Source organism: Lethenteron reissneri, chromosome 58 (assembly GCF_015708825.2).
Source record: "Lethenteron reissneri isolate LAM-NWPU_2019-01 chromosome 58, ASM1570882v1, whole genome shotgun sequence".
NCBI classification, from domain to species: Eukaryota; Metazoa; Chordata; class Hyperoartia; order Petromyzontiformes; family Petromyzontidae; genus Lethenteron; species Lethenteron reissneri.
In genome coordinates, this window is record NC_083836.1 from 2,039,068 (window position 1) to 2,059,898 (window position 20,831).

Genomic DNA, 20,831 nt, shown 5'->3' on the forward strand with positions numbered 1-20,831 from the left:
ACCCACAGACTAACACAGAACCCACAGACTAACACAGAACCCACAGACTAACACAGAACCCAAAGACTAACACAGAAACCACAGACTAACACAGAACCCATAGACTAACACAGAACCCATAGACTAACACAGTACCCACAGACTAACACAGAACCCATAGACTAACACAGAACCCACAGACTAACACAGAACCCACAGACTAACATAGAACCCATAGACTAACACAGCACCCATAGACTAACACAGAACCCACAGACTAACACAGAACCCACAGACTAACACAGAACCCACAGACTAACACAGAACCCACAGACTAACACAGAACCCATAGACTAACACAGCACCCATAGACTAACACAAAACCCATAGACTAACACAGAACCCATAGACTGACACAAAACCCATAGACTAACACAGAACCCATAGACTAACACAGAACCCACAGACTAACACAGAACCCACAGACTAACACAGCACCCATAGACTAACACAGAACCCATAGACTAACACAGAACCCATAGACTAACACAGAACCCATAGACTAACACAGCACCCACTAGACTAACACACCAGACACCCACAGACTAACACAGAACCCATAGACTAACACAGAACCCATAGACTAACACAGAACCCACAGACTAACACAAAACCCATAGACTAACACAGAACCCATAGACTAACACAGCACCCACAGACTAACACAGAACCCATAGACTAACACAGAACCCATAGACTAACACAGAACCCATAGACTAACACAGAACCCATAGACTAACACAGAACCCATAGCCTAACACAGAACCCATAGACTAACACAGAACCCACAGACTAACACAGAACCCATAGACTAACACAGAACCCATAGACTAACATAGCACCCATAGACTAACACAGAACCCACAGACTAACACAGAACCCACAGACTAACACAGAACCCATGGACTAACACAGAACCCACAGACTAACACAGCACCCATAGACTAACACAGAACCCACAGACTAACACAGCACCCATAGACTAACACAGAACCCACAGACTAACACAGAACCCATAGACTAACACAGAACCCATAGACGAATGCAAACCCCCCAAGAGACCAGCACATGCCACCTGTGCTCTGCGCGTGAGAACTTCAAGTAGAGCAGGGTATTGATTATCGCTATAAAATACTGTTACCGTTCGGCTTATCCACACGCCGTGCTGACTGCATCGCACCCAACATTTACGGCCGGTGAATTCAACACTCGGGCTGACGCGCCGCGCGCGGTCAATAGCAGAGTGGGGCCGCCAGATCGATACCGGGGGGCACTCCTCACCCATCACCACCCACCATCCACCCACCCACCACCATCCACCCACCCACCACCATCCACCCATCCACCCACCACCATCCACCCACCCACCCACCCACCACCATCCACCCACCCACCCACCACCACCCACCCACCCACCCACCCACCCACCCCACCCACCACCCACCCACCACCCACCACCACCCACCACCATCCACCACCACCCACCACCCCCACCACCACCCACCGGGCCAGTCGTTTGCTCGGTCGAACATTCGCCCCGACCCCCCCCCCCCACCCCCAGGAACACTCACGATCTTTGTTTTTTAATCACCACCCCCACGCCCCTTTCTCCCTCCACGAACTGGGTGGTCAGCAAATGCGCGCCGCATCAATAATGCACCGGCGGCAGCAGGCAGAGCGCAGGGCGGGCGAGCGAGGGTCCATTACAGCCACCGCGATGAGACACCCGGTCGGATAATCGAGCGCCGCTCGGGCAAACACAGTTGAACATTATTTTAGTTTCACGCCAAAAAGTCCGCCGGATTCTCGCCGGCATCTCGAGCCGCGCTCAACACGACTCGATGCGATGATAATTAGAATGCACGCGCGTGTCTTTCTCTTGTCGTGCTCTACCGCCGCTGCTTAAAAACCTCTGTCGGCTCAAGTCTACTCACGTCACCGTCTCACGTCGCACGGTTCTGAAGGGCCACCCCCAGTGGCAGCTGTCCCTGTGTGGACCAAGGCCACTGCTCAGCGGACACCCTGTAAGTGGGCATTAGTCTCCCGTCAGCAGCGGTGGGCGATGATTGCCGCTCGGTGGTCTAACCTAGGGCACCCCCAAGTGGCAGCTGTCCCTGTGCGGCACAGGGTGTCTGAGCACCTGGCCTGCGAGTGGGCATCGGTCTGCCAGCAGGGGGCAGTGCGATTGCTTCTTTGTGAGCGATTCCAATTGAGGAATGTGCTGTGCAACTTCTTCAAATGTGGCAACTTTGGACCGTGACGCTGGCACACGCAGTGGCTCTACTCATCTATGGATCATGATGCTGGCACACGCAGTGGCTCTACTCATCTATGGATCATGATGCTGGCACAGGCAGTGGTTCTACTCATCTATGGATCATGACGCTGGCACGCACAGTGGTTCTACACATCTATGGATCATGACGCTGGCACGCACAGTGGTTCTACTCATCTATGGATCATGACGCTGGCACAGGCAGTGGTTCTACTCATCTATGGATCATGACGCTGGCACGCACAGTGGTTCTACTCATCTATGGATCATGACGCTGGCACGCACAGTGGTTCTACTCATCTATGGATCATGATGCTGGCATACGCAGTGGCCTACTCATCTATGGATCATGATGCTGGCACACACGGTGGCTCTACTCATCTATGGATCATGATGCTGGCACGCACAGTGGTTCTACTCATCTATGGATCATGACGCTGACACACGCAGTGGTTCTACTCATCTATGGATCATGACGCTGGCACACGCAGTGGCTCTACTCATCTATGGATCATGACGCTGGCACAGGCAGTGGTTCTACTTATCTATGGATCATGACGCTGGCACACGCGGTGGTTCTACTCATCTATGGATCATGACGCTGGCACGCGCAGTGGCCTACTCATCGTGAATATCGTCGGGGGATTCTTGGCATCAACTGCGAATGAAGAGGACGGCGCGTGGTAGTAATTTACGGTTCCACGCACACCGCAGCATTCCGTGATCAGAATCTGTATATTTATTTATCCTGGAGGAATTCGACGAGTCATAAACCCTTTTTTTCCATAGATGTCCAGTATGGGCATGGGGTCAGAACGTTACTTCAACAAACAATAAAACATGCAACATGATAGTCGTGCAAAGTACAAGAGAGGTCAACAAATGACACCAAACACACAGAAAACAAAAACTAAACCATCCTCACGATACCAGGCAAAGCTCACAGAGGCATTAACTTATTTTTCAGAAGTCACCTGGCTGCCACAAGTTGACAGGTTAACAAAGTGGCCCATCATTTGGACATTTACAGCAGCGAAAATAAACCCAAATAATGTCGGTTTCGAAATTGTGGAGGGAGGGGGGGGAAAGAAAACCAGAGGACCTCGTTGAACTACGAGTGCCCTCCACACCACGCCAGAGGCCCGATGCTTTCGTGATAACGAAGCCATCGAGCAAGTTGCATAAGCGCACGAAGATCAAAGACAAAGATTCCCCCGTGTAGCCTGTAACAGACTGTTGGGGCAAGTGCTGTTAGTGAGTAGCACCTATGAAGGCCGGCACGGCGCACGAGGGGGTGGGTGGCCAGCACCACGCCCGGCCGCCTTTGTCTCCCCAGTGGTGATGTTTTACACACAGCACCAGGTACTCATTAGAGGCTAGGACCGGATCAGATAATCGTCACTGGTGTTGGCCGCGAGCGGGAATCGAACTCGGGTCGCCGGGTTCGTAGCGCAGCGTAGCGCTACCGCTCCCCACAAATGGACATGCACACGGGGGGGGGGGGGGGGGGGTTAGGACAGCAGCGTCCCCTATCGTTACGCTGCTCACGCATTGCCGCCTGCCACAGAGAAAAAAAAGCACCCAGCAACTAGCGTCATTGGAGTTTGGCAGCTCATCTGTTAGCTCGGTGAGCAACGAAACGATGAAGCATGGAGACAGAGACACAGAGAGAGAGATGCACGCCATGAATTGCAATGAGAAGAGATAAATAAGAACGCACACGGATTGGAGGAGCCGCGGAGACGAGATTTTAACCACATCGCCTGTTGTTCTATCCCGAGCCTGATGCTTGTTGTCGATTTGGAGTTTGCATGTTCTCCCCGTGGTCGCGTGGAATTTTTCCTCCGGTCCTTCCTTTCACATTGAGAAACATGCATTTAAAGTATTTGTCTGCTTTACATTCCCACGTGATGAGCTACTTCTCGTTGAGCTATCGCTTGCGACGGACAGGCCGCTTCAGTCGTGGGACCTGACCTGGTCAAATCAAACTAAAATAGTTTCTTCATAATTAACGTTTTTGGGTTAGATCGCGTTATTTATAAATGTGTCATAACCCTCCACCACCCGACACGGCCAATCAGCAAAAAAGTGTCACGTTGACAAAAGACAAACAGTTCACTACTTTAGCCCACCGGTGTGTTGAAGCGTGAAACCACAACATTTACAATTTTTGAGAACGACGTTTCGCTGGTAATTGCATCCAGCATCATCGGGCAATTCGCCAGAATGGTAAATTGCCCGTCGTACTTTATTATGAATAATATTGGTCGCGAAAGCCTGCTACGAGTTAAACTAAAATAGTTCCTTATAGTTTAAATATGCCGGTCAATCGCACCGTCTTGTGAAAAGCCAAGCGGGCCTGTGCAGGCCGGGCTGCAGGTACGAGGCCCGCGATGGAGTGGCAGCGGCCCAGGGAAGGGGGGCTCAGAGAGAAGGGGGGCTCAGAGGGAAGGGGGGCTCAGAGGGAAGGGGGGCTCAAAGGGAAGGGGGGCTCAAAGGGAAGGGGGGCTCAGAGGTGAAGCGACGGGAGTCGGACCGCGTTGCGAGCGGCTGCCCGGAGGATCGACGGCGTCGAGCGACCGTGAGGGAGGGACGGATGGCGGCGGCTTGCACGGGGGGGGGGGGAGGGGAGATCTCCATCCAGCAGTCGATTGATCATGGCCGAAGAAAATGATGATGACGAGTTTATTAATTTTTGTGACGCGTCATGGCCGGATTGGACGACGGACGGTGGTCTTGACTCATAAAGGAATGTGAGCTTGGGGGGTCTTGGGGGGGGGACTAGCTTGAGGGGGGGGGGGGCTGGCTTGAGGAGGGGGGGCTGGCTTGAGGGGGGGGGTTAGCTTTAGGGGCGGGCGGGGGGAGCTTGGAGGGCGGGGGAAGGGCACGTCCCCCCACAGCACTTGCAGCAGTAGCCACGAACGATCCCCCCCCCCACCGCTGTTCCCATCGTCGGCTTTGCCCCGTACACTGAACGCCACGGCGTAGTTGTACCCCCGCCCCCTCCTCATCTGTCACTAAACACGCCACGTGCGAGTCGCTCGCGGCTCCCTCGTGGACGCCAGGACCCCCCCCCCGCGTCCACGTGGGCGACACGACGAGACGAGTCGCGAGTTTTTGTTGCGTCACTGCGATCGCCACCACCCACCCTCCTACCCCGGGAGGTTCCCGGCGTCGTTAATCCGGCACGGGCGTTCGCGACATCCCTTCGCTCGGTGGAATCAAGGAGACGTCACCCCCCCTTCCCCCACGAATCGACTCCAGGCAGAAGCTTAGGAGACAAGCCCTTGGCCCGAGTGTTTGCGTACTGTGCAGCGCACACACCACGGAGTTGCCTAAGCTGGGATTGAAGCCACATCCCAGCGTGACTGTCACAGAGAGCTTCTCTCTTTCTCGCTACAAAGACTGAGATCACCCCCCTCCCCGCCCCCCCTTCCACCTCCTGTCCCTCTAGAGTAGGGGTGGGGAACCTTTTTGTTTGCCAAAGGCCATTTGGATATTTATAACACCATACAAAATTACCAACTTTAAAATTAGCCCGTTATATTTGGTCAAACATTTAATCAACTCGCCCCTAATGCGATGGCTGTAACTGCTGCTCTTTGGCGAGGCGTGTGATGTTAGCTGGTGTTGATGATGTTGCTACTCGCAACTGCTTTTCCAGGTTTGCTCCTAGATTTATTGAATTTCGAGTCCTGCCTGCGGTTGCCTTGGCAGGGCCACACCAAATGATTTCGCGGGCCTTAGACGGCCCGTGGGCCGGACGTTCCCCTATAGCCTTGAACGATTGTTGGGGCAGGTGCTGTTGGAGCGCGTAACACCTACGAAGGCACGGCGAGCAACCACCCCAGTGGCGATGTCTACACATCGCACCCGGTACTTTGAGGCTGAGTCGACCTAGGGGAGGCTCAGGACCGGCTCAGATAATCGTCACCGGTGTTGGTGCGTGGGCGGGAATCGAACTCGGGTCGCCGGGTTCGTAGCGCAGCGTAGCGCTAACCGCTGCGCCACCGCTCCCATTTTTCTCTTCACATACCGATAGACACACAAGACAGCTGATCGAGAATGCATGCACCTCACGTATTATTATCAGCCGATCTGCCTGCACAGCCAAATTCATCAACGTCATCTGGCAGCACGGTGGTCACGCTTGCGGCTCACAGCAAGAGAAAAAAAAACATTTGCCTGGGTTAGATTCCCGACTCGACTTTCTATGTACGTACGGTGTGTGTGTGTACGTGTGGGTACGTGTGTGTGTGTACGTGCGTGTGTGTGTGTGTACGTGCGTGTGTGTGTACGTGTGTGTGTGTACGTGCGTGTGTGTACGTGCGTGTGTGTACGTACGTGTGTGTACGTACGTGTGTGTAGGTCCGTGTGTGTAGGTCCGTGTGTGTACGTGCGTGTGTGTACGTGTGTGTGTGTACGCACGTGTGTGCACGTACGTACGTGTGTGTAGGTCCGTGTGTGTACGTGCGTGTGTGTACGTGTGTGTGTGTACGCACGTGTGTGCACGTACGTACGTGCGTGTAGGTCCGTGTGTGTACGTGTGTGTACGTGCGTGTGTGTACGTGCGTGTGTGTACGTGCGTGTGTACATGTGTGTGTGTGTACATGTGTGTGCACGTACGTACGTGTGTGTGCACGTACGTACGTGTGTGTGTACGTTGAACTTCTTTCGCATCACACGTGACCAAGCATGCTCATCTTGAGAGGCGCGAGGGCACACGCGTTAGGCCTACTCTTCCGTTCTGGCCACACATCTTTGGGGAGAGGTAAGAGGCCGTCCATAAATGACGTCACACGATTTTGGACGATCTTTGACCCCCCCCCCCCTCGTCACACGGCGTCACGAAAAGTCAGACCCCCCCTAAAATATGACGTCACAAAGCTCTGCCCCCCCCCCCCCCAAAAAAAAACCATGCTTCAAATCGCTTTCAACTATTGTCATTGTAGTGCGTATTTAATGTGGCGCTGCACTCTGATGTTGTAGGAGAAAACATTTATTAAAAAGTCTATTTAATTAAGTAGAACGTGTTGTCTATATTTATTTAAAGTTGCGCATTTTTACGTGACGTCACCTTTCTCAAATCCCCCCCCCTCTCGTCGCACATCGTCACAAATGTCTGACCCCCCCCCCCCCCCAGGTGCGTGACGTCATTTATGGACGGCCCCGAAGAGTTACCCACCCTCCACCCCACTACACGGTGTGTGTGTGTGTGGGGGAGGGGATTCGTTTCAATCACCAGGTTAGTGCAAGGTGGGGTAAAGTGTGGGCACTGCCACCCCTTTTCAATAATAAATTAAATTTATGAAGTTTTCGTGACTGCAAGGGTCCATACTCTTTGGTTTCTTCGGTAAAATCACGTAGGCAAAAAATGTAATAAAAACAAATTAAATCACGACGTTTCGGAGGTAACACAAGTAAAGACGGAAGCTTGTGTTGCCTCCGAAACGTCGTGATTTAATTTATTTTTATTTTTTTACCTACGTGACTTTACCGAAAAAACCAAAGAGTATGCCCTTAAATATTCGTTCTCAGGGCGCTGTGCACGAATCGACGGAGGTAGTTTAACATCAACCACGGCAAGAGGAAGAGTTGAAGAGAGGTAAAGTCATTTTAAACGGAGACTTTTTGTTGTTGTCGAGATTTGAAGATCTGTAAAGTGTCTTGGAAGTGCCCTGACATCGAAGGGGCAAGCGGGGCTTCCAGAGTTTAGTTGCCGCAATTGCAAAAGTGTCGTCGCCACCCCCGAGTGTGGAGCCCAGAGAGACTTTTGACTTTTAAACAACTTTTATTGCCGCCAGCAGCAAAAGCACTGGAGGCGATTTCAATATGAAATACACAAAGTCACCAGCAAACAAAAGAAAACAAACGTTACAAATCCACGCGCTGTGGCGCTGTTGAAAGCACCGCGCACAATACAATAGAAAAGTCACGTGGTGGTGGTGGTCATCGCGCACGCCACGGTGACGAGCGAGCGCTTCAGAAGGTGAACACGAGGGTGCCGTCCACGCTGGTACAGAGAGGGGCTTGTCCGGCTCCCCAGCGTTCGAAGAAGACGTGTACATCACCAACGTGTGTGTGGTACATGGCGTGCTCCAGCCGGAGCCGTGCCTTAAGCAGGCCTCTGAACACTGGAAGCACAGAGCAGCCCAGAGAGAGGGCTGAACGATTTGGGGAAAATATCTAATTGCGATTTCTCTGACAGATATTGCGATTGAGATTTGCGATTACATTTTTTTAAAAGTCAAGCTTCAGTTCAATATTCACCTGTGTAATAGATTTAAAACATGTGCTGGAGCATTACCACATGATACCATGAAAATATGAACTGCTCTATATATTCTAATGCAAGGATGAGAACTGAAAATATATGAATTGCTTCCAACATGTATTTATTAAAATGTTTTAATTGAAATAGAACAATCAAACATAGCGCAATTGTTAAGTTAATAAAGTTATAATAATACAAAATAAAACAATTACAATAAGAAAGTAGCAGGACTTTTCAAATCGCAAAAAAATCGCAGCATTTGCAATTTGCTAATCGCATTGTTTAAAATTGCGATTTCGATTTGAAATCGATTTATCGTTCAGCCCGAACCAGAGACCGCGGTGACGGCGAGCAACGCGCAATCTGAGGATCTTAGCGATGATCTTGGTGGAACATTCGTGACCGAAGGAGGTCACGGGTGTAGGGGAGAAGCAAGTCCGTTTCAGGCCTTCAATACCAGCAAGAGAATATTAAGATCAATACGGGGTACGAGCAGGGAGTCAGCGAAGCGACAAGAGGACAGTTGTGTGATGTGGATTCCCAAAGGGTGTAGCGGTCAGCACCCTGGCGGTCCGCATTGTGAACTTACTGCAGTCTATTCAGGAGCTTGCTCAGGGCTACTAACAAGTAAACCCGTAAAAACAAAGTTTTTCACTCTAAATCCTTTATATGCAGTGGCATCGGGGCGGCTAAAGTCCTCTCGTCCTCTGGCTCGAGATGGCTGCCACCTATGGGTCAGATGATTGTCTGGCAGCATTAAACAATTGGTAATTAAATATTAAAACAGTTTTCCCTAAACAATGTCACGCACAACGAGTCTATGTGCAAAATGTCAGCTCGATTGGATCACGGGAAGTGGGTTAAAAAACGACCGAAAGATTTGCACAGTCCTAAGCAAGCAAGCGAACTTAATATAAAGGATTGAAAAATCACGGACATGACAGCAGTCAACGCGGGGGGAACACAAATGCGTAGATTTAAGGAAGCGTGGGAGAGAGTAGGATAAATACCCTCTGGAGCGGCGGGGGGGGGGGGGGGGCGATCCTCTCCTATAGGGGAGGCCCTTCTGCCAGCAGTGGCGTGAGTGAGCAATTGCAGGGACTGCGCCTTTATCTTTAAAAGTTGCACGCACGGCTTTGCACGAAGGCCCAGCGCGGAGATCGGTAAACATTTGAATGACTGCACACGCAAGGACATAGTGACGCGCGACCTTTCACGGATGCAGGGCAATGGGTGTCAATAGAGAGAGAGGAGAGGAAAATGAGGAGTGTAAAACCAAACTAAACTACATCTTCTTGGCTCTTTCGGTAAAGTCACGTAGAAGGGAAATAATGAAAAAATAAAACATACTAAATAATTCTCACGACGTTTCGGCCACAACGCAAGCAGCCGTGCTCAGGTGAAGAACAGGTCTGTCGAGAAGACAGCGTCTGAATGAGCACCACCAGACCTGTTCTTCACCTGAGGACGGCTGCTTGCATTGTGGCCGAAACGTCGTGAGAATTATTTTATGTTTTATTTTATTATTTTATTATTTCCCTTCTACGTGACTTTACCGAAAGAACCAAGAAGACGAATCCCTGCAGTCACGAAAGCTTTAAATCGAAATTGAAACTAAACTTGTCATTTTACCAGGTAAGGTCCACCTGAGCTATGCAGCTCTGTTTCAGAAGCGACCTGGATAACACAAATTGTAGCTCAACCCGGGCGGCTTATTGTCACGCGGAAATTTACAGCGGCAGCAGCAGCAACCAAATACTCGAGACGCGCGAATGCGGAGGGCAAAACCGGAAGACCCAGAGGAAGAATCTACGCGGCGACGGAGAGACGCAAACTCCAAATACACAGCAGCAAGCGTCAGTGTCAGGATCGAACTCACGACCTCCTGTATACCATGCGAGGTAGTTAACATCTCCTAGCCACCGTGATGATGATGAGAGAGAGAGACGCACACTCCAAATACACAGCAGCAAGCGTCAGGGTCGGGATCGAACTCACGACCTCCTGTACACCAGGCGGGGTAGTTAACATCTCCTAGCCACCGTGAAGATGATAAGAGAAAGACACAAACTCCAAATATACAGCAGCAGGCTTCAGTGTCAGGATCGAACTCATGACCTCCTATACACCAGGCAGGGTAGTTAACATCTCCTAGCCACCGTGATGATGAGAGAGACACGCACACTCCAAATACACAGCAGCAAGCGTCAGTGTCAGGATCGAACTCACGACCTCCTGCATACCAGGCGAGGTAGTTAACATCTCCTAGCCACCGCAGCGCCCCTGACATTAAGAATCTGACATTTTAAGTGACCTCACTGTAACACAACCCCAGTGTGACTCGGCCACGTTTGTACAGTGCACAGAAAACGTCCCTGCACTGTTTGCCTACCAACTCATCTGACCCAGTGTACAGTTGAGTTTTTTGTGTGTGTTCCACAGCAGGAATTGTTTTTAGGCTGCGTCATCCTGACCGCACGCCAAAGCGAATTCCTTCACAAAAGAGCCACACCGAGGCATCGCTGCTCCTATTCCACTTGCAATCCCCGAAGAGCCAGCGGTGGAAATTCCACATTCCTATGGCAAGTGGCGGCGAGACTCTACATCGGACAAGCACTGCAGACTCCCCCCCTCCCCACAAAGTTGGTACTCGTTTTATCCACCCCAGAGAGAGAGTTGATGGGCCGAGTCGAACATCTCAACCGCGGGATGTAAACTCGCAAACCTTGCGATCGTGAGCCACCCCTCCCCGCCCTGTGACTGAAGCCACCGGACCGGATGGGATGGAGGCTACAACGCGTGCGTGCGCGCGCGTGCGTGTGCGTGCGTGCGCGTGCGTGCGTGCGCGCGCGTGTGCCGAGCGCGTTTGTTTTCGCCCTCCACGTGCGCTGCCCAGAACGCATCAAAGGGGAAACACGATCGCGGGTGGAAGGGGCGAGTGGTGAAATTGTTCGCGCGCGCGCACACCGCGGCTGGGCAGAATTCTCGCTCTCACGAGATCATCTCGGAAGAGCTGCGGTGAGAAAATTCGCGATGGGAGGAGTCGCAACACACACAGGGTGGATCTCAATCGGCGGTGGCGAGCGCTTAGCCCTGGCGCAAGGAATTCGGAATCAGGATATTTATACCGGAGGAATCTGATGAGCTATGAAGCTCTTTTACTTCAATGTCTCTCCCCTCCAGCCAGAGATCCTGCATGTCTCACCCACCACCACCCCCCCCCTCTTCGTAGGCCGGTGGCGTGGCCCCTCCGGCCCGTGGGCATACAGCGAGGGAGCGAATCCCGTATTAAGCAACTGACAAGACCCGGGACCTTGAACGTGGCCGGGAGCAAGTCTCGTGATTTCCCCTCCCTCCCTCCTCCTCCTCCCTCCTCCTCCTCAGCAAGAGAGCGATCCTTGGCACTCTGACACCGGATGGCAACCGTGTCCGCCCGGCCCAACGCGAACTCCGCACGGCAACAGAAGCGGTGGGCGTTGGCACGGGTGACAATGAGACTCGAAATCAACAGCGGCATGGAAGGAAGAGGCATGGATGGGGGGGGGGGTGCAGCCCGTGCCGGCATTGACCCGGAGCCTTCTACCGGAATTGGCATCCATCCTCCACGGTGACTACTGAAATGAAATTCCTGGAGATTTTAAATAGCAGGATATTTTAAGATTTTTTCTTTGTAATAATGATGACGGCCACGATGAATGTGGGGCCACGGTTACATAACGCGGCCACCGCAACACTTCCACTTGTTGGGCAACAACTCTCCTGAAGCGGTGCTTGTGGTGACAGCCAGAGACACGATAGAGCGAGAGACGGTGAGAGAGGCATGACAGAAAGAGAGGCATGGCAGAGAAAAGGCGTCATGAGTTGCGTAAATGCCTCCCCCCGCCATTCAATGCCAGGTGGGGTGAGAACTGCTGACAACAACACTCAAATATCTCATAGGTAGCCTACACACCGTAGCTGTTGTTATCATCATCGTGATCGTAAATGTTATATATCGTTTATTGTTCAATTTAAATAATTTCTTATGATTACTGTTGTTTTTATAGCATTATTTTGTTGATTTTAAAAACATGGGTAATCTAAATTGTGTTATGGTTGTTATTGTTTGACTTGCATCACACTGGGATCTTTGCACACGGCATTTTTTTTTAAGATTTGCTGGTTTATCCAAGATGTTTCTGTTGCGCGTCGTCGCTTCAAGATGTTCTCTGTTCATATTTTTCGATTTAAAGCTTTCGTGACTGCAGGGATTCATCTTCTTGACTTTACCGAACGAACCAAGAAGATGTTCATATTTTGTTTGCGGTTGCACCCGACTTAAGAGCCGCATGGCTCACAGGGCTATACCAAATAAATGAAACTTGACAAAACTTGACAGGGAATATAGCCGTGAAAACTGTCGAACCAAAGTGCATGGTGCACGAGGAGGGTGGTGTGCCGATGGTGACGATGATGGAGATGATGGAGATGACGCTCATTGGCGCCACGGTGGCGAGGAGATGTTAACGACCTCGCCTGGTCTACAGGAGGACGTGGGTTCAATCCCCACTCTGTCGATGCCTGTTGTATATATTTGGAGTTTGCGTGTCTCTCTCTCATTATTATCACGGTGGCTAGGAGATGTTAACGACCTCGCCTGGTATACAGGAGGTCGTGGGTTCTATCCCCACCCTGACGATGCCTGTTGTATATATTTGGAGTTTGCGTGTCTCTCTCTCATTATTATCACGGTGGCTAGGAGATGTTAACGACCTCGCCTGGTCTACAGGAGGTCCGGGGTTCGATCCCCACCCTGACGATGCCTGCTGTATATATTTGGAGTTTGCGTGTCTCTCTCTCTCTCTCTCATTATTATCACGGTGGCTATGAGATGTTAACGACCTCGCCTGGTCTACAGGAGGTCGTGGGTTCGATCCCCACCCTGACGATGCCTGCGGCTGTATATATTTGGAGCTTGCGTGTCTCTCTCTCTCTCTCTTTCCCCGTGGTCGCGTGGATTTTTACTCCGGGTCCTCCGATTTTCCCCCTCCGCGTTAAGAAACCCGCGTTTAGAGTATCTATTTGTCCGCTATACATGTCCACGTGATCAGCCGCTTCTTTGAGCAGCAGCTACCATTCGTGATAGCCAGGTCGCGTCTTGGAAAGAGCGACGTCGCTCAGCGGGCACTTACCCGAAAAAATAAAATGTTGAAAAATAAATAATTTAAAGCACTTAACTCCTGCCTTCTGAGAGATCCATTCCCGGTTGCATCACGAGACCACTCGCTCTGCCTCGCCTGACTGAGGCCGTTGAATGGATCGCTTAACCTCGACATCAAATCACGACCGCGTCCCCAGCCATACGAAGAAAAAATTAACCCGTAAAAACAAAGTTTTTCACTATAAATCCTTTATATGCGTGGCGGCTAGAGTTCTCTCGTCCTCTGGCTTGAGATGGCTGCCACCTATGGGTCAGATTATTGTCTGCCAGCATTAAGCAATTGGTAATTAAATATTGAAAAAATTTCCCCTAAGCAGTGTAAAATTTTGGAAAAAATTTTTTCACGAAAATTCATTGTCACGCACAACGAGTCTGTGTGGAAAATGTCAGCTCGATTGGATCACGGCAAGTGGGTTAAAAAACGACCGAAAGATTTGCACGGTCGTAAGCAAGCAAGCAAGCAAGCGAACTTAATATAAAGGATTTAAAAAGAAGATGATGTCGCTTGAAAACCCTCTTGAGCTTGTGCGAGCGCGACTCAAGAGGGGTTTCACGTGTCGTCGTGACAGCCCTCGAGACGTCTCGCGTGATTCCACGACTCCTCTCGTCATACTCTTAGGTTTTTTCGGTAAAGTCACGTAGGTAAAAAATAAATAATAAAATAAAAATAATAGAAATGATAATAGAAATAAAATTATAAATCGCGACGTTTCGGAGGCAACACAAGTCACCGTCATCAGGTGGGACCGTCACAGCTAGATTTACTGTCTTCTTAGTTCTTTCGGTAAAGTCACGTAGAAGGGAAATAATAAAATAATAAGAAATAAACATAATAAAATAATTCTCACGACGTTTAGGCCACAACGCAAGCAGCCGTCCTCAGGTGTCTTTCCGACAGACCTGTTCTTCACCTGAGGACGGCTGCTTGCGTTGTGGCCGAAACGTCGTGAGAATTATTTTATGTTTTATTTTTATTATTTTATTATTTCCCTTCTACGTGACTTTACCGAAAGAACCAAGAAGATGAATCCCTGCAGTCACGAAATCTTTAAATCGAAATTTAGATTTACTGTATCAAGTGAGGCAAAAATTGCAAGATACAAGTTCTTAAATACAAGTTTAGGGGGGAGGAGGGGGGGGGAGGGGCTTATCTGAATGTGGTAGCCAATGAATGGAACGTATTGGGGGGGGGGGCGGGGCTGAAAGAGAACAACAGGTGCACATGCGAGAAGAGTTTCGATTTAAAGCTTTCGTGACTGCAGGGATTCATCTTCTTGGTTCTTTTGATAAAGTCACGTAGAAGGGAAGGAAAAAAATAAATAAAACATAATAAAATAAAATATTATATATTATTTTATTTTATATTTTTATCCCCCCTTCCAACCCAGCTTAAATAGACGCTCCATTCAGACGCTGTCTCCCCGACAGACCTGGTCTTCACCTGAGGACAGCTGCTTGCGTTGTGGCCGAAACGTCGTGAGATTTATTTTATTGTTTTATTTTATTATTTTATTACTTCCCTTCTACGTGACTTTACCGAAAGAACCAAGAAGATGCTAGAAGAGCTGAAAGACGGCAAAAACCTCTTTGCGGTGGCGTCTACGCTGCACCGAGCGTCTGCCCGTGACGATGGCAGCACCGTGGAGGCAGCTGCGGCAGCGCGAGCGAGAGTCAGTGGATCGCACACGGATGGGCTGCGAAACTCCCGTCTCATCATCACGAGGCGGTGAAATGCAACCTTCATCATCTCCATCTGTCCCCCCCCCCCCTCTTCGCGTTGTTTCTCAGGGAAACTCTTTTACCATTTGCGTTATTACGCGTTATTTGCAATATATTTTTTCACCAAAATCCTCACTTTAGTTAAATATTTAAAGGGTTATTTCGTAATATGCTCTACATTAGTTCATTTGTTGCAATGTTTGATCATTCATTACTTATTTATCTTTCATGTTAATGTTTCTGGCGGCCTTAGCATTATCTTGCCTAGGATTTTACGCAGCGCTGCGGTCAAAGCACTTTACAAGAATTATAAGGGGTACATTAAAGCAATCGGCCGATGGGGAAAATAGACGATGGGCTTTGAGTGTTGGGGAGGGTAAGGGATGGGCAAAGAAGGGCGATGATAGGGAAACGGGGGGGGGGGGGGGGGCTGGCGAGGTTTATGATACGTTGTGTTTGCCAAGTAATCGACGATGCTTTTGTTGATGAAACCATATTCATGAGCGTCTGAGCTCACAGGATACTTCAGAGTGAACTCATAACTGAACTGAACCCACCGCACTCGTGGAGTTTTCCTCGGGCGCTCTCAGTTTCCTCCCGCGGGCACGAACATTCGTCCTCTTGGAAGTGTCTCAATATACCAAACCACTTGCCCCTGCCACCCCAACCCACTCTCATTGACGCTCAGCCCATCGCCCCACGGACTCGAACTTTATCATTCCGTGCACTCACTTCGTACCGTACCATCCACCCCCTTCCTACCAGAATCATCCACTCTCACGCACCACCCATTCCTCATTCACCCCCCACCCCCACCCCCCCACCGCTGCACTATCGTCTCCTTCCCCTGCTGCCCACATCTCATTCATTTTCCAAACCCGGTCACTAACGGCCGTAGTAACCCACCCACCCCACCCCACCCACAACACCCACCCCACCCACAACACCCACTCCACCCACCCCACCAAACCCACCCACCCCACCACACCCCAACCACCCACCCACCCCACCACACCCCATCCACCCACCCCACCACAGAACATCCCACCAAACCCACCCCACCAAACCCACCCCACCTACCCCACCAAACCCACCCCACCCACCCCACCCACCCTACCCACAACACCCACCCACCCCACCCACAACACCCACTCACCCCACCCCACCAAACCCACCCACCCCACCCACAACACCCACCCACCCCACCAAACCTCACCCACCCACCCCACCCCCACCCACCCACCTCACCACACAACACCCACCCACCCACCTACCCACCCCACCACACCCCACCCCATCCACCCTCCCCTTACTCACCCACCCCCCCCCTTACTTTGCCATTTATTTTGTGCCGCAGTCAGCAAAAGCATTGTCCAGCGCCTTCGCGAAAGTCGCTTTACAAATCCAGCAGAGAGCAGAATAGAAGTGACCGCAGAGATTGTCCGTCCAACTGTTGGGGAGTTGGCGGAGTTGGCTCACGTGGCTGCTGCAATGCATCCCCCAGGCCCCAGGTTGTGCTGAAGCGGTGACTACACTCCCCCCCAGGGCACCACCACCGACGCGTGTCTAAGGAAGCCGCCCCAGCCCCACGAGGTGCCGCTTCGGGGCATTGCTCGAGGCGATGGGGCGAGGGAGGTTAACCGAGGCCAGGTCGCCTTCTCGAGCGACCCGAGTCTACCGCTGGTGTGATAAGCCAGACCTGTATTTCCACACGGTCGAAACATTTTTTTAAAAACAAATTTCTACTGGGTCCGGAATAAAAAAATAAATAAAAAAATCCACAGCAGCAACAAAAAAAGCACCCACTTGCAAAGGAATGCTGCGGCACGAATAATACTGCATCGAGATGCACATACGACGAGCAAAAAAAAAGACAAAGCAACGGTACCGGCCAGAGCACATTCCCTACCAAAAATAAAAACGACAGTGATTGAACCCATCCGAATGCACCGCGTCCCATGCCTCCCCCAGGCAGCTACCGAGTGTGTAAGGGGGCGCGCGATAGCACCGGACCCTGCGGGTGGCAAACGCCCAGGTGCCAGACTAGGAAGAAGGGGGGGAGGGGACACACATCACGTGGGGAGTGCCGTGGTTATAACTGGGGGGGGGGCCTCCCTGGCACTGCCAAATTAATGCGCTGCAACGGTGGAAGGAAGTTGTGCTACCGGGGTCTTCACGAGTCTTGTATTCACCAACCCGTACTGACCAGAGTGGTGAACAAGTATAACCCGTAAAAACAAAGTTTTTCACTATAAATCCTTTATATGCGTGGCGGCTAGAGTCCTCTCGTCCTCTGGCTTGAGATGGCTGCCACCTATGGGTCAGATGATTGCATGGCACCATTAAGCAATTGGTCATTAAATATAATATTTTTGTCCTAAAAAGTGTAAAATTTTGGAAAAAAATTTTCACGAACATTAATTGTCACGCACAACGAGTCTGTGTGGAAAATGTCAGCTCGATTGGATCACGGGAAGTGGGTTAAAAAACGACCGAAAGATTTGCACGGTCGTAAGCAAGCAAGCAAGCAAGTGAACTTAATATAAAGGATTTAAAAAGAGCTTCATAGCTCGTCGGATTCCACCAGTATCAACAAATATTCTGATTCTGAAGTACGGTCAAATACCCCCCCCCCTCCCCCATGACTCACGGCACGGGAAGGAGGTCATCCAGTAGTGGATTGATAGGAAGATCAAATGGGATTGGACACGGGTGGCGGGGGCCCATGTCATTCCTTGCATCAGGGCCGCGGATCGTGTTGCCACAGACCTTGTTCTCAATCAGCGTAGGCACTTCCCCCCTTCCAACCCAGCTTAAATAGACGCTCCATTCAGACGCTGTCTCCCCGACAGACCTGGTCTTCACCTGAGGACGGCTGCTTGCGTTGTGGCCGAAACGTCGTGAGAATTATTTTATTATGTTTTATTTTTATTATTTTATTATTTCCCTTCTACCTGACTTTACCGAAAGAACCAAGAAGATGAATCCCTGCAGTCACGAAAGCTTTAAATCGAAATTCAGCGTAGGCCTGTCCATGCTGTCCAGCAGAATGCAACCAAGTTCAACGCAATGTCACAAGACCTCAGTCGCAATCAATTCCCAACACCTGGACACACACGCGCCAATTCTCAGGCACGTGGCAACCCTCGTGGGTAAGTGAACGTGGCGCTGAGTAGACGGGGTGAGTGAGCGAGTGAGTGTGAGAGTGAGCGGGCGGGTTTCTTGCCGAGTGAATGAATGAGTTGGTAAAGTGCGAGGTGGGTTGCCACTTTATCCACTGGAGGCCAAACCAAGAAATATTCCTCAGAGGGCACTGGGTCGATAATTTTCAGGGCTGTGCTGAAGTTTACTGTTATACTACTCAACACAAAACCGCCGTCGACAGACCTCGGCACCAATCACTCCCTGCCACCCGAACACAGACGCCAATTCCCTGGGCTGTCCACTCCAAACCCGGAGCATCTGCCCGGGGAACATCTGAGCGGGGAAAAAAACCGAGGCACTGGAGGAGGCAACACAAGCCCATTCCACTGGGTCAGCATCGCCAAAACTTGCGTCGGCCCCTTCGGAAAGGCAAAACGACTGGTGCTGAAACGTCGGAATAGTGGAAGCAACGCGAACAAATATTTACGCGTCGTCAGCAAACGCCGCACACACACCAGGCTGGCCATCGAAATGTCATCGCCAGTGTCCCTGGGCTTCACGTTGAGCCCAGACGAAGCTTCAGCTGATGCTGGAATGCTGTCGCTGCGTGGTGCAACTCTAAAGCGTTACTGTACTCCCGCAAAGGACTCGTTTTGTCATCAATCTACTTGTGGATGAGGGAGAGGGGGGGTCTCCACCACCCCCCTCCTCCAAGCCCGGCTGGTTATTTTCCAACACTTCACCAAGCCGAGTAAAGTTGCTCTTTCAAGTTTATTTCGTCGATTCAACCGGGTGAGAACTTGGGAGAGGGCATTTGCAAAAGTAACGGGGGGGGGGGGGGGGCTGCTTGCGAAAATGACCGTGACCATTCGTGAAGCGAACGGAAAGGGTCGAAGCGGGGTGGACAGTGTGGTGGACAGCGGGAGCACAGAAGTGCAATACAACAACAGATTTTTTTGCTGCACTGCCCCCCTTCGTTTCCCCGCGACGTAGTGCCCCCCCTCACACCCCCGCATGAGGCTGCCGGTCCAAACGCTAGCCAGGCCTCACCAAAAAAAGCGGGTACTCGTTTTATCGACCCGGGAGAGATGATGGGCCGAGTCAAGCAGGATAAGAAGAACTCGCAACCTTGCGAGTGAAAGCCCCCTCGCTCTGTTGGCGGGTCGTCTCACCGCTGGCGGATTATTATTATTCGAGATCGTGGCCCCTACCATGGCGCAAGATTTACCACGAGCTATAAAACACAACGTACAACACTGCACCTTGGCGTTGTCGTAAACGTGGCAGGAACCTTCTTGGGTCGTCAGGAGACTCGCTAAGGCTTCACTGTGTCATCAAGCACAGCAGCAACAATAACACTGGTCAATACGCTTTTTCTGGCATAAGGTATTCCAACGGTCTTAATGTAATTTTGGGGGTGCTGATTCCAAATCTGGCATCAGTTTTTGTCTATCACATCAGGTTTTTGAGATGTCAAATATTGCATTTTCAATAAAAACTGCAGAAGAAAAATATTAAATAAATGTGGGTATCTACATAAAATGATATTATAAACACACTATCCTAAAAATACAGCACCATATTTTAACACTAAAGCGGTCACTGACTCGCAACAACTTGCAATCATAAGTGACAGAGTTAATTTCGAGTAAAATCAATGAAAATGGGGTATGCCGATAGCATAAAAATGATGTGATAGAGCAAATCTGAGATCAGATTTGGAATCAGCACCTTGAAATTAGTCTAAAACAGCTGCAAAAGTCCAGGCCAGAAAAAAAGTTTTTTTTTTGTTGACCAGTGTAATAACCTTTACCATCTGCAGCTCACACAAAGACAAAGATCCCCTGTGTAGCCTTAACAGACTTTTGAGGCAAGTGCTGTTAGCGAGCACCTATGAAGGCCGGCACAGCACACGAGGTTGTGGGTCGCCAGCACCACGCCCGGACGCCTTTGTCTCCCCAGTGACGATGTTTACACACCACACCAGGTACTCATTTGAAGCCGAGTCAACCTAGGGGAAGGCACTCACTGGTGTTGGCCGTGAGCGGCAATGGAACCCGCGTGGTCGGGTTCGTAGCGCAGCGCGCTAACAGCTACACTACCACTGTCTGCACACGCAACCCGCACACACTCACACACACTCTCACACTCACTCACGCTCACACTTACTCACGCACACT

The 20,831-nt window shown here is 50.7% G+C and overlaps 1 protein-coding gene across 3 annotated transcripts in view; it reads right to left on the reverse strand.

Moving 5' to 3' along the window:
• Window positions 1–20,831, reverse strand: part of LOC133357641 (phospholipase D1-like) — a 107,701-nt gene that overhangs the window by 37,711 nt on the left and 49,159 nt on the right. The gene's annotated exons all lie outside the window — the stretch shown is intronic.